The following is a 10,226-nucleotide window of genomic DNA, read 5'->3' as shown; positions in this document are numbered from 1 at the left end:
TGGCCCTCGGCGTGAAACACCCATTTCTAACTGCTGGACCACCACCAGGGAACTCCCTTCTTACCATTTCTGTTTTCACTTAAGTCTCACTTCTGCATTGTCACTTTATGACCCTTCTGAAAGTGTTGGTAGTAATGCAAACTTCTACCACAACTTTTGATTTCAAATTTTCTTCCCACATTTGTTTTCCTATCTGGTCATGGGTGGTAGTGGCAGCACCAGGAGGTGACTTGGGGAGAATTTTAGCCTCCCCACCCATCAACCTCTCCGAATAAACACACAGTTTAGGCTACCCCAGTGGCTCAGCGGTAAAGAATCCACCCGCAATGCAGGAGCTGCAGGAGATGTGGGTTCAATCCCTGGGTCAGGAAGATCCCTTGGAAGGGGGCAACCCACCTCAGTATTCTTGCTTGGAAAATCCCATGGACAGAGGAGCCTGGTGGGCTACAGTCCATAAACTGGTAAAGAGTTGGGTGCAATTGAAGCAACTTAGCACACACACATAAGAAGAAAGAGTTCTAGTGAGATGCAACTTCACAGCAATTTCCTAATATCAGAGTCCTCGAGTTTCATCTCTCTGAAGAAGTATCATTTATGTGAAATATAGAGTAAGGGATGCCCCTAGAATTGTACAAGAATGGAGACTTGCCAACCACCTTTGAAAGAGACTGCTACTTCTAAGAACTATTACAGAAATGCTGGGGCCACTGAAGGATGATAAGTGGTAAGAAAATAGGACGTCCCAAGATCTGACAGTTATCAGCAGAAAGGAGCCAAGTCATAGGGATGACTAACATAATGGGGAAATGGTCCCGGACTGTAGATTGAGACAGGTAAAGTTCAGAGTTCAGGAGTTGTCAGCAAACAGCACAATTATGCAGGGCCTAACATTGATCCTAGCAGCAGGCTGATTGGACTTTGGTCTGGCATGGAGAAGGGAGGAGCTCTGAATCCCCTAACCACGAGCTGAGCCACAGAGAAGTCCAGGGCATTCTCATCACCACCAGAAATGCTGGGATGACTTCTCACAAGAAGGAACAAAAGTTGCAAGGTGGACTGAAGGCTTCAGTAAAAGTTGCCATCTCTTTCAAGTGGGTTCAAATTTTGATCTGGAGTCTTGAGTTTTTACTATTTTTCAAATCTACTAGTTTGTAAAAACCAAGAGAATTTAGACATCAATGGCACCCCACTCAGTTCTCTTGCCTGGAAAATCCCATGGATGGAGGGGCTTGGTGGGCTGCAGTCCATGGGGTCGCTAGGAGTTGGACACGACTGAGCGACTTCACTTTCACTTTTCACTTTCGTGCATTGGAGAAGGAAATGGCAACCCACTCCAGTGGTCTTGCTTGGAGAATCCCAGGGACGGGGGAGCCTGGTGGGCTGCTGTCTAGGGGTCACACAGAGTCGGACACGACTGAAGCGACTTAGCAGCAGCCACCCAAAAGAAGATTAATTTCCCTACACCATCATGAATTACATTGTTAACTAAACTTGCTAAATTTCCTAACTCTCGTCACAGACTGGAAGATGAAAGGTGGGACAAAGGATGATTTGGTTGCGTGTAGGAAATGGAGAAGTTCTATGCAAGCAGCAGGTCCCAAATTTGGGGGCCAGATGTCCACTTCCAGACTGTTTCTTTTGAGCAGAAAAGAAATGGTCATGTGTGATTCTGTGGAGGAGTCCATCCTCCACCTGTTCATCGTCCCAGTCTTCTGTTTTCCATGTCACCAGGGGGCCCGGAGCGTCCCCTAGCTGGCCTTTTTGGACAGGCCTTAGCTGGACCACCTTAAAGTACCGTGGCCTTGAGTGTGGCAACAGTTGTGAGCTCTGGACAGCTGTTATATCTGACCTCTCCTGGACACCACTTCTCCCTCTAAATTCCTGAGTAGAGAATAGACTTCTTAGCCAGCTTTGTTGGAAGTGTACCAGCACCTGTTGTTATGAGAGGGCCATCTCTGGGGGGCTCAGGGTGCCAGCACTGCCCCAGGCCTCTGCCTTGAGGTATATTTTGCAAAACGACACTTTGTAACCCATTGCTCTTCATGTTACATCCTGCCTACTGGGCCCGGCTCCAAGGCCTTGATCTTTCTGAGGAAACAAATCTACCTTACACTTAGGGCAGAGAGCAAAGGGCACATGGGCAGCACATGGAAAGGTCTGGCATGAATAATCCCCACCACTAACCAGGGAATTGATAGAACTAGTATGATAAGAGACTTGGGAAGTGAATTGCGATCAAGAATAAGCATTTGTGGTTGACTATGAGCCGGGCACTGTGCTGCACATGCCATGCACGTTGTGTGCTTCACTTACTACAGCAGCCCTAGGTGGTACGGCGGTCTCTTTTTGATGAATGAGGAAACCTAAGATTTTAAATAAACTGCTCAAGTTTACATAGTCAGTATGGCACAGCCAGAGCAGGGTGCAGTTTTGGCTCGAGGGTTTAGTTGCCCCATGGCGTGTAAGATCTTTGCTCCCTGATCAAGGATCAAACCTCTCTATCCCCTGCATTGGAAGGTGGATTCTTAACCACTGGTGGTGGTTTAGTCGCTAAGTCATGTCCGACTCTTGTGACCCCATGGACTGTAGCTTGCCAGGCTCCTCTATCCATGGGATTTTCCAGGCAAGAATACTGGAATGGGTTCCCACCCTCTTCTCCAGAGTATCTTCCTGACCCAGGGACCGAACCACACCAGGGAAGTCCCTTAAAGTAATAATAATAAACGGGAGAGTTCTGATGCTCAGATTGTTCTCAGTTTAGCCAGTGGGAGGTCTTGAAGGTTAGCTTCTGTGTTCTTTCGATAAACTTGATAAAATCAGATAGATTTGATAAATTTTTGGTAAATTTGATAGATTTGATACAATCTTTTGATAAATTCCCAATGTTCTTTGAACGCTTTCTCACTTTCTGGCACAAGAAGATATTTTAGGTTTATCTTATACGTTCTCTGCAGAAGTCTGTTAACCAAGAAATCCTGGTGCCCCTTGTTGGAGAATGGTGTTTGGAACCGAAGGTCTGGTTGCTATGTGTGCTTGTAACAGCTGGTATTCATTCCTTCTCTAGGCTTTCTCAGTGGACAAAGTCAGGATATATATTTGAAACTGTGAGTTCATACTGATATCTCCAAATCTAACCGACCTTCACACGGAATGTTCTCCCTCTCCATTTTTGTAACTCTCTTTGCCCAGCTGTGATATAAATGGCTCCCGCTACCTTCATATAGTATATATAGCATATTTTATATATATATATATATATATATATATATATAGTGCTGTGCTTTGTCACTCAGTCATGTCTGACTCTTTGCGACCCCATGGACTATAACCTGTCAGGCTCCCCCATCGTGTGTTTCTTTCAGGCAAGAATACTGGAGTGGGTAGCCATTCCCTTCTCCGGGGGTTCTTCCCAACCCAGGGATCGAATCCAGGTCTCCTGTATTGCAGGCAGATTCTTTACCATTTGAGCCACCAGGGACGCCCATAGATTATGTTACTGGAGCCTAATCTACCAAGTATAGGTCAATTTTTATTTATAGGGTTTTTTTGTGTGTGTGAGGGACAATGAGACACACAAATCTGAAGTGCAAAATTTGATGAATTTTGACAAATACGTACATTTACGTAACTTTCACTCCTATCAAAATATAGAACATTTCCATTGCCTTAGCAATCCGACATCTCCAGACACAACCACATTTCTCATTTTAACCACCATGAATTAGTTTTGCCTGTTCTAGATCTTCCTATAATTGAAACAAACTGCACACACTCTGTTGGGTCTGGTTTCATCCGTGAAGTTCATTTACATTGTTGTTACATTTCCTTTTTATTATTGACTAACTTTCCATTGTATGAATTTAACTACTCTACTGGGATGGATGTTTGAGGTTATTATGAATTAAAATGTCTTTGAATACTCTTGGTCAAGTCTTTGTGTGGACATAGGTTTCATTTCTCTTGAGTGATTGCTTCGGATTGGAATTCTTGGGTCATAGAGTAGATGTATGTTTATAAGAAACCACTGAATCTTTTTCCAGAGTGGTTGTACCATTTCTCACTCCTGCCATCAAAGAGTTCTAGTCACTCCATCCTAGCCAACATTTGGTATTCTCATTTTTTTAAATTTTAACCATTATAGTGGGGTTTTGATGGTATCTCATAGTTTTAAATTGCATTTCTCTAATGAGTAAATTTTTGAGCACTTTTAAATGAGATTATCAGCATTTTGTATATTTTCTTTTGTGAGTGTCCAAGTTTTTCACTCATTAAAAATTTTTTGGTCTTTTTCTTATTGATTTGTAAGAGTTTTTTTAATTTTTTAATTAAAGGATAATTGCTTTACAGAATTTTGTTTTCTGTCAAACTTCAACATGAATCAGCCTTAGGTATACATATATTCCCTCCCTCTTGAACTTCCCTCCCATCTCCCTCCTCATCCCAGCCTTCTAGGTTGATACAGAGCCCCTGTTTGAGTTCCCTGAGACATACAGCAAATTCCTATTGGCTACCTATTCTACAAATGGTAATGTAAAGTTTCCATGTTACTCTCTCCATTCATGTAAGAGTTTTAAAATACATTCTCGATACTAGTCATTTGTGAAATAAACATTTTATGACTATATCCTTCTAGTCTATGGATTTCCTATTCATTTTCTTAACTATGTCTCATCAAGAGCAGAAGTTTTAAATTCTGATGAAGTCTATCCATTTTGTGGCCACACCCCAAGGCGTGTGGGAGTTTAGTTCTCCAGTCGGGGATTGAACCCAGGCCCTTGGCCGTGAGAGCAGAGTCTCCACTGGACCTCCAGGGAATGTCCTATCCAGTTTTTACATGGATATTTGTTTTCTTCTCTTTAATTAATTAACTAATTTGCTTTTAGTTGCACTGGATCGTCACTGCTGCACGAGGGCTTTCTCTAGTTGCGGCAAGTAGGGGCTGCTCTTCACTGAGGTGCGCAGGCTTCTCATTGCAGGGGCTTCTCTTGTTGCAGAGCACAAGGCCTTGGTGAAAGGGCTTCAGTCACTGAAGCCCTCAGGCTCAGTTGCTGGGTGTGCAGGCTGTAGAACGTGGGCTCAGAAGTTGTGGCACAGGGGGTTAGTTGCCCCCTGGGATGTGGAATCTTCCTAGACCACGGGTCACATCCACTTCCCCTGCATTGGTAGGCTGATTCTTACCCACTGCGCCACCAAGGAAGTCCTGGGCTATTTGACTTTTGTGTCTGAAGAAATCTCTGCCTATTTCCAGGTTGTGAATCTCAGGTACTTTAAATTAGTGCTGGAATCAAATGAATACATTTTTTTTCCTTCTTTAAACTCAGCAAGGTCAGTTGCCAAACAGATTTCTTTGGTCAGTAAATGAAGGATTTTAAAGGACTTCCAAGGGGTAAGGAAGAAGAGGATTTCTTAAGATTAAAATCTTAGGACTAAAAGTTCTTTTCTCAATTTGAATGAGCTTCACGTGTAGGTTACAGAGTTTAAGTTAGAGGAGGGAGCCTAGGTTAGAGTCAACCAGACTGAATCACTTTGCGATCTGAGCAGATCCACCCCTTCTCACAATTGCGAGGATTTAGGGGATTGAGTTCATTGGTGAGCCAGTTCTGGAGGCTGCATGTTATGAGTCACTTCTTCAAGTGAAGAGTCTGCTGAAGAAAGCAGTTCCGAGGGCGTGGTTCTGGAGGCGGTCCCACAGGCAGCTAGTACACGTGGTGCGGTTGTCCCACAACATTGGTTTCTTTTTAAAAATCATATTTAGTTTTAAAAATTCATGAAGTTTCAAACTTCAAAATTTTGACAAAGTATAGTGAAATTATCTTTCCCACCTTTACCTTTCACAACAGATAACCACTCTTACTAGTTTCTTGCATCTCCTTTAAGAGATTTTTAAAATGCTTTTACAAGATGATATAAACACATAGGATCTCTCTCCTTTTTTATAGAAATGCTACCTACTATAAACATGGTTCACTATCTTGCTTTTTTTCAAATAATATGTCTTGGAGAGTTTTCAACATCACTTCTTTTCATATCACACACAGATACTTCTCATTCTTTTCTATAGCTGCATAGTATTCCACTATGATGTCCAATGATTTATCTAACCAGGGCCTTGTTGATGGACATTTAACTTTTCAGATTTTTGCTCTTTCTTTCAAATACTGCTTCAGTGAAAAACCTTGTATATACATCTTTTTCACACCTGTAACTATAACTGTTGGATAAATTCCTATGCTGTACGTAAGAGTATATACATATGGGATTATGGTTCAGTTCAGTTCAGTCGCTCAGTCGTGTCCGACTCTTTGCGACCCCATGAATCGCAGCACGCCAGGCCTCCCTGTCCATCACCAACTCCTGGAGTTCACTCAGACTCACCTCCATCAAGTCGGTGATGCCATCCAGCCATCTCATCCTCTGTCGTCCCCTTCTCCTCCTGCCCCCAATCCCTCCCAGTATCAGAGTCTTTTCCAATGAGTCAGCTCTTCGCATGAGGTGGCCAAAGTATGGTAGACACTGCCAAATTGCCCTCAGTAGCTATTGTTCCAATTTATATATATTGGTTGGGAAGATCCCCTTCAGGAGGGCATGGGAACCCAGTCCAGTAATCTTATCTGATCCCAAGGGACAGAGGAGCCTGGTGGGCTACAGCCTACAGGGTCGCAAACAGTCCGATACAACTGTGTGACTAAGCACAGCACAAGATATGATAGTTCCTATTTATCCATATTCATGCCTAAGCTAAGAGTTTTCCATCACTTGGGGTTTTACAAATCAATAAGTAATAAAAGGTATCAGAGTGACACTTAAGTTGAATTAATTAAAAAAATTTTTTATATAATTTTGTTGTTGGTGTTCAGTTGCCCAGTCATGTCTGACTCTGCAGCCCCATGGATTGCAGGACTCCAGCCTTCTCTTCCTTCACCATCTCCCGAAGTTTGCCCAAGTTCACATCCATTGCTTTGGTGATGCCTTCTCATCTTCTGATGCCCTCTTCTCCTTCTGCCCTCGATCTTTCCCAACATCAGGGACTTTTCCAGTGAGTCAGCTATTCGCACCAGATTACCAAAATACTGGAGTTTCAACTTCAGCATCAGTCTTTCCAATGAGTATTCAGGGTTGATTTCCCTTAAAATTGACTGGTTTAAGATCTCCTTGTTTTCCAAGGGACCCTCAGGATTCTTCTCCGGCAGCATAGTTTGAAGGCATCAATTCTTCAAGACTGCCTTCTTTATGGTCCAGCTCTCACAACCGTTTATGTGACCACTGGGAAAATCATACCCTTTATTATATGGACACTTGTGAACAGAGTAATATCTCAGCGTTTCATCACACTGTCTAGGTTTGTTAAAGCTTTCCTGCCCAGAAGCAAACGTCTTCTGATTTCATGGCTGCAGTCACCATCCACAGTGATTTCAAAGCCCAAGAACAGGAAATCTGTCACTACTTCCACCTTTTCCCCCTCTATTTGCCATGAAGTAATGGGACCGGATGCCATGATCTTAGTTTTTTTAATATTCAATTTTAAGCTGGCTCTTTCACTCTCTTTCTTCATCCTCATCAAGAGGCTCTTTAGTTTCTCTTTGCTTTCTGCCGTTAGAGTGGTGTCATCTGCACATCTACGGTTGTTGATGTTTCTCCCACTTATCTTGATTCCAACTTGTAACTCATCCAGCCCAGCATTTCTCATGATGTGCTCAGTGTGCAGATTAAACAGACAGGGTGACAGCAGACAGCCCTGTTGTACTCCTCTCTCAATCTTGAACGAGTCAGTTGTTCCATGCAGGGTTCTCACTGTTGCTTCTTGACCCACATACAGATTTCTCAGGAGACAGATAAGATGGTCTTGTATCCTCATCTCGCTAAGACCTTTCTACAGTTTATGATGTTCCACAAAGTCAAAGGCTTTGGTGTAGTCAATGAAACAGGGGTAGACGCTTTTCCCTAGCTTTCTCTATGATCAGTGCACATCGGCAATTTGATCTCTGATTCCTCTTCCTTTTCTAAATCCAGCTTGGACATTTGGAAGTTCTTGGTTTGCATAATGCTGAAGCCTAGCATGCAAGTTTTTAAGCATGACCTTACTAGCATGGGAGATGAGTGCAATTGTCTGACGATTAGCACATTCTTTAGTACTACCCTTCTTGGAAATTAGGATGAGGATTGACCTTTTCCAGTCCTGCGGCCACTGCTGGGTCTTGCAGATTCACTGACATATTGAATGTAACACCTTGATGGCATCATCCTTTAGGGTTTTGAATAGTTCTACTGGAATTCCATCACATCCACTAACTTTATTAACAGCAGTGCTTCCTAAGGCCCACTTGACTTCGTTCTCCCCAGAATCTGGCTCTGGGTGGCTGAGCATACCACTGGAGTCATGCAATCCATCTGGATCTTTTTTGCACAGTTCTTCCATGTATTCTTTCCATCTCTTCCTGATCTCTCCAGTATCTACTAAGTCTCTACCATTTATGTCCTTTATTGTGCCCATCTTTAGGCAAAATGTTCCCTTGATATCTCCAGTTTTCCTGAAGAGGTCTCTAGTCTTTCCCCTTCTGTTGTTTTCTCCTAGGATCATACATAGTGAATTGAAGAAGACCTTTTTGTCTCATCATGCTGTTTTTTGGAAATCTGCTTTCAGTTAGATACACCTTTCCCTTTCTCCCTTGCTTTTCACCTCTCTTCTTTCTCTAGCTATTTGTAAGGCCTCCTCAGATGACCACTTTGCCTTCTTGCTTTTCTTTTTCTTTGGGGTGGTTTCGGTCACTGCTTCCGTTACAGTGTTATGGACCTCCATCCACAGCTCTTCTGGCACACTGTTTACAAGTTCTAATCCCTTGAATGTATTCATTACCTGCACTGAATATTCATAGAGGATTTGATTTAAGTCATACCTGACTGGCCTAATGGTTTTCCCTGCTTTCTTTAGTTTAATCCTGAATTTTTCTATGAGAAGCTGATGATCTGAGCCACAGTCAGCTCCAGGTCCTGTTTTTCCTGACTGTATAGAGCTTCTCCATCTTCGGCTACAAAGAATGTAATCAATTTTATTTCAGTATTGGCCATTTGGTAATGTCCATGCATAACGTCGTCTTGTGTTGTTGAAAAAGTGTATTTGCTACAACCAGTGCATTCTCTTGGCAGAATTCAGTTAGCCTTTGCCTTGCTTCATTTTGTTTGGCAAGGCCAAACTTGGCCTGTTCCTCCAGGTATCTCTTGACTTCCTACTTTTGCATTTCAATCCCCAATGATTAATAAAACATCCTTTTTTGGTGTTAGTTCTAGGAGGTCTTCTAGGTCTTCATAGAACTGATCAACTTCAGTTTTTTCAGCATCAGTGGTAGGGGCATAGACTTGGATTACTGTGATGTTGAATGGCTTGCCTTGGAAACAAACCAAGATCATTGTGTCATTTCTGAGGTTGCACCCAAGTATTGCCTTTCAGACTCTTTTGTTGATTATGAGGGTTACTCCATTTCTTCTATGGGATTCTTCCCTACTGTTGTAGATACTAAATATATTTAATAGTAGAATTAAATTCACTCATTCCAGTCCATTTTAGTTCACTGATTCCTAAAATGTCCATGTTCACTCTTGCCATCTCCTGTTTGACCACGTCCAATTTACCCTGATTCACGGACCTAGCATTCCAGGTTCCTATGCAATACTGTTCTTTGCAGCATCGGATTTTAACTTTCATCACTTGACACATCCACAACTGAGAGTCATTTCCTCTTTGACAAGCCACTTCATTCTTTCTGGGACTATTCGTAGTTCTGCTCTGCTCTTCCCCAGTAGCTTCTTGGACACCTTCAGACCTGGGGGACTCAGCTTTTGGTGTCATATGTTTTTGTCCTTTCATCCAGTTCATGAGGTTCTCACGGCAAGTATCCTGGGGCAGTTTGCCATTCCTTCCTCCAGTGGATTCCGTTTCTGTAACTTTGTTTGTCTTTCTTTCTTTTGGGTTGTGCTTGGTCCTCATTGCTGCATGGGCTTTACTCTACCTGCAGTGAGCAGGGGCTACTCTCTAGTTGGGTGCACCCGCTCTCATTGCAGTGGTTTCTCTCGTTGTGGAGCACGGGCTCCAGGGCGCCTGGGCTTCGGCAGCTGCGGCTCCCAGGCTCTACAGCACTGGCTCAGTAGTTACGGCACATGGGCTCAGCTGCTCCGCAGCATGGCGGATCTTCCCGGAGATACTGAACCCGTGGCTCCTGCACGGGCAGGCA

Source organism: Budorcas taxicolor, chromosome 11 (genome assembly GCF_023091745.1).
Source record: "Budorcas taxicolor isolate Tak-1 chromosome 11, Takin1.1, whole genome shotgun sequence".
Taxonomy (NCBI): Eukaryota; Metazoa; Chordata; class Mammalia; order Artiodactyla; family Bovidae; genus Budorcas; species Budorcas taxicolor.
This window is presented reverse-complemented; position numbering follows the sequence as displayed.